Source organism: Peromyscus leucopus, chromosome 4, assembly GCF_004664715.2.
Source record: "Peromyscus leucopus breed LL Stock chromosome 4, UCI_PerLeu_2.1, whole genome shotgun sequence".
NCBI lineage: Eukaryota > Metazoa > Chordata > Mammalia > Rodentia > Cricetidae > Peromyscus > Peromyscus leucopus.
Window position 1 is genome coordinate 116,423,781 of NC_051066.1, and position 3,813 is coordinate 116,427,593.

The window sequence follows — 3,813 nt, forward strand, 5'->3', positions numbered from 1 at the left end:
TCTAAGTGGAGCTGGGTGCAGGGTCCTGTGGCTGAGGAGCCCCTCCAGGGTCCACCCCTCCACCCGCTGGGAAGACCTATCTCTCAGCCCTCCTCAACCGGGATGTGACTGACTGCTCAGTGGTGGCAGAGACCGGGTCGAGGGAGGAGTGTCTCAAGCAGAGACCCCCACCCCCAGCTTAAGGTCTCTGAGGCCCCTGGCCTCTCCTGTGGCCGACTCCCAATTTGGGGTTGTGGGAGCCCTTTATCACAACCCTGTCCTGGCTCTGGGACATCCAGGGTGGTCCGAGTTTCTCTGGACCTGAGACACACAATTTCCTGAGGCCTGGAGGAGTATCGACTCCCCTCATCCGGACCCCCATCCCCAGTAAGCTGTTCGCACTTCTCCCTGAGCAGTCTCTCTCTCTAGCCACTGAGTACTTCATTCATATCTCTCTGTTGTCAAGAGATCCCCGCGGTCCCTAGACTGCTTCCGCCAGCCTCCATGCCCTGACTTTTTCCAATGTCACCCACAGCCCCTTTGGTCTCCTTTAATGCAAAGGGTAAGTGTGGATTGGTTTTACAGGCCCTTTACAAAGCGGAGTTGAAGCCGGGCGGTGGTGGCGCACGCCTTTAATCCCAGCACTCGGGAGGCAGAGGCAGGCGGATCTCTGTGAGTTCGAGGCCAGCCTGGGCTACCAAGTGAGTTCCAGGAAAGGCTCAAAGCTACACAGAGAAACCCTGTCTCGAAAAACCAAACCAAACCAAAACAAAACAAAAAAACAAACAAAAAAAAAAAGCGGAGTTGAAAATTGCTGGCCATGCATTTCTTCTCAGCAGAGTGGCAGCGAGCTCTTTTGAGATCTGGGTGACCCATGTCATATTCTGGACGCCATGTGGGGTAGGGAAGAGAGCAGGATGGGATTGGTGATCTCTACAGGAAAAGATGCTGAGAAGCATCCAAAACGCTCAACATTTCCCTTGTGCTGGGAAGTCAACATGACTCAGTACTGTTGACCCTTTTCAGACTCCTGTGAATATTTCTAAATTTTTCTTGTTGCAAAGAAACTAAGTCCCCAAAATAGACTTAGAATCAAGAAACTTTTGGGTAGCATTGCGGTTATATTTAATTGACTGACTTGGAAAAGAACCCAGACTCCTGTTTACACGCGTGAACCCCAAACCTAGTTTCACTTTCTCAAGAAGTTGACTTTCTGGGATTGATCCCAGTTACTGACTTGGGAGTCTCTGGTGTGAGTTCTGGATTCATACCGTTTCCTGGTAATCCCCACGACCATCCTGGAAGATCTTGATCCTTCTGGAAAGAGAGCCTATAATTGCTTTATGGGGCAACGGCCTGGGAAAGTTTTTGGGGACCAAAGAAGGTCTAGTTTTCCCACCCTGCATTTTGTCAGATGAACAGGGAAGGACTCACCTAGGTATGAGGGGTCCACACTGTGATGTGTTTGTGGAACACAGGTTTCGAACTCAATAGGTAGCTGAGAATGACTTTGAATTTCTGATCCTCTGGCTTTCTGAGTGCTGGTATTACAGGCATGTGGTACCATACCTGGTTGAGGATAAGGGCTCAGGGCTCCCAGCATGCTAGGCAAGAACTCTACCAATTGAGCCCCATCTCCAGCTCACAAAGGCTCCCCAAGTCCTATTTATTCCCTGCATTATGTACGCACCAATATTGTTTGTCTGCTTGGGAGGTTGCTGGAGTGAGAACAGTGCCCGGTGCTTTTCTTTCTGCTGTTGGCATCTCCAGGTGTCAGAGCTTTCCCCCAGGTGAGGGGAGTGAGTGAGGGCTGGTGTGCTTTGGTCCCCTTCCAGAAGCCATGGATTTCTGCTCAGAGTGTGCCTTGCTCCTGACAGGTCTTCAGGTTAATTGGCATTAAAGTTTTATGTTATGATTTGAATCTGAAATGGCCTGTCTCAAGAAGGCTTGCTGTCAGTAATGGGGCTTTGTGGGAAGTGAGTGGATCCCGACTGGCTGACTCTCAGGAGGAGGTGGTGCGGGTTGTGAGACTCGGGCCTGACTAGAGGGGGAGGGTTTTGAGATGTCCCTGGTCTCTACCTCTTTTTCCGTTGTCACATGCTGCTGCGCTCTGCTCTCCATTTCAGATGGCTGATCAACAACTGAAAGTCTGACACTGTGAGAGAAAATCAGTCTTCTCTCCGTTTTTTTTTTTTTTGTCACAGGAACAAAAAGTGATAAATATATACAGAGATTAAATTGTCTAGTCTTACAGAGTTCCTCAAGAGTTAACTTTTTGTGTTTGCATATGTATGAGGTGTACTCGAATATATATGCTTCTATTTGTTTTGTTTTGTTTTGCTATTTCAAAATGCTTTATTTTCACTTGGTCCCAAGACTTGGGAGGGGCTCCAGAGCAGGTACAAAGCTGCCTAGAGGTTCGGGTGAAGGTCCTGAGGCTGGCTGGTGCAGAGCAGAGGAGGGAGCCCCTTGGAAGGTGACGCCTCCTAGTCATGCTTGAGAATGAGCCTCTCGAAGAGGTACTCGCCCAGAGATGGCGGCGGCGGGGGGGGGGGGGGGGGGGACACCAGTCTGTGCTGGCTGTGGCCCAGCCACCCTGCGGAGGTTGGTCAGGTGGTTGGTTGCCTGTCTTCTTGATGAGCTTCACGTCCTCATCCAGGAAGTGGTTTTCCAGGAAGTCACAGAGGTGAGGATCTGTGCGAGCAGAAGCCAGGGCATGAAGATCCAAGAGGGCCTGGTTCAGGTTCTTCTCCAGGGCCAAGGCAGCTTCCATGGCCTCCTGGGATTTACCCCACTCATCTTGAGATGGCTTCTGCACGTCCTGAAACAGTGCAGGGCCTCCGCGATCGTTATGCATCTGAGCAGCCGCTCAGCGCCCTCGCGCTTCTCCTCGGCCAACTCGCGGAAAAAGTGACCTTCACCCTCCAGAGCCACGTCATCCCGGTCAAAATAGCAGCCCAAAGAGAGGTAGGTGTAGGAGGCCCGCAGGTGCAAGTTGACCAGGCGGTTCACTGCAGCCTCCACTTCGGTGGAATAATTCTGACGGACCTGGGAGCTCATGGCTGATACGCAGTATGGAGCTAACCTCGAAGACAGGATGCTGGCTGCTCCTAGTAGCCAAAGGCTGCGAGGAGGTGGCCCCAGAGGCTGCAACTCGAGACACCGAAAGACGGATGGAAGCTAACAAAGGGAGGCCCGGGGTCTGCTTCATCCAAACACTGTTGAAGCAAGACACAGACATGGAATCTCCGGGGCGCTGCTCTTTGTTTTGATTGTTTAAGACAGGGTTTCTCTGTGTATCCCTAGCTGTCCTGGAAGTAGTTCAGTAGACCAGGCTGGCCTCGAACTCAGAGATCCACCTGCCTCTGCCTCCTGAGTGCCTGGATTAAAGGTGAGCATCACCAACCCCACTGGCTTTGTTTCTGTTTGTGTTGGCACGCGTGTGTACAGTTGTGTACATACACGTATGTGGAGGCAGAGGCCTGACTCTGGATCTCCTCCATTACTCTTCATTTCATATATTAAGGCGAGGTGTCTTCCTAGTGCTAGAACTTGCTGATTTGGCTAGCCGGCCAGCTTCCTGGGGATCCAGTTTCTACCTCCTAGTGTGTTGAGGACCACGGGAGGGCTGCCACACTCGCTCGGCTTTTAGGACGTTCTAGGGACCTGCACCATTGGGTGGTAAGCACTTTGTCTGCTGAGTCACCCTGTCCCCCCTCCCAAAGACTTGACTTTGGGAGGGGGGACAGGGAAAATAGCAGCTTTTTAGTGGACCCACTTGTAAGAGAACAGTTGTCTTGGTTGCTCTTGGGCATAGTTAGTTTAGTTTTGCAC

At 51.6% G+C, this 3,813-nt stretch overlaps 1 pseudogene; it reads right to left on the reverse strand.

Moving 5' to 3' along the window:
• Nucleotides 1-2,220: 2,220 nt before the first annotated feature.
• LOC114702980 lies at nt 2,221-3,284 on the reverse strand (annotated as a pseudogene).
• Nucleotides 3,285-3,813: the final 529 nt, after the last annotated feature.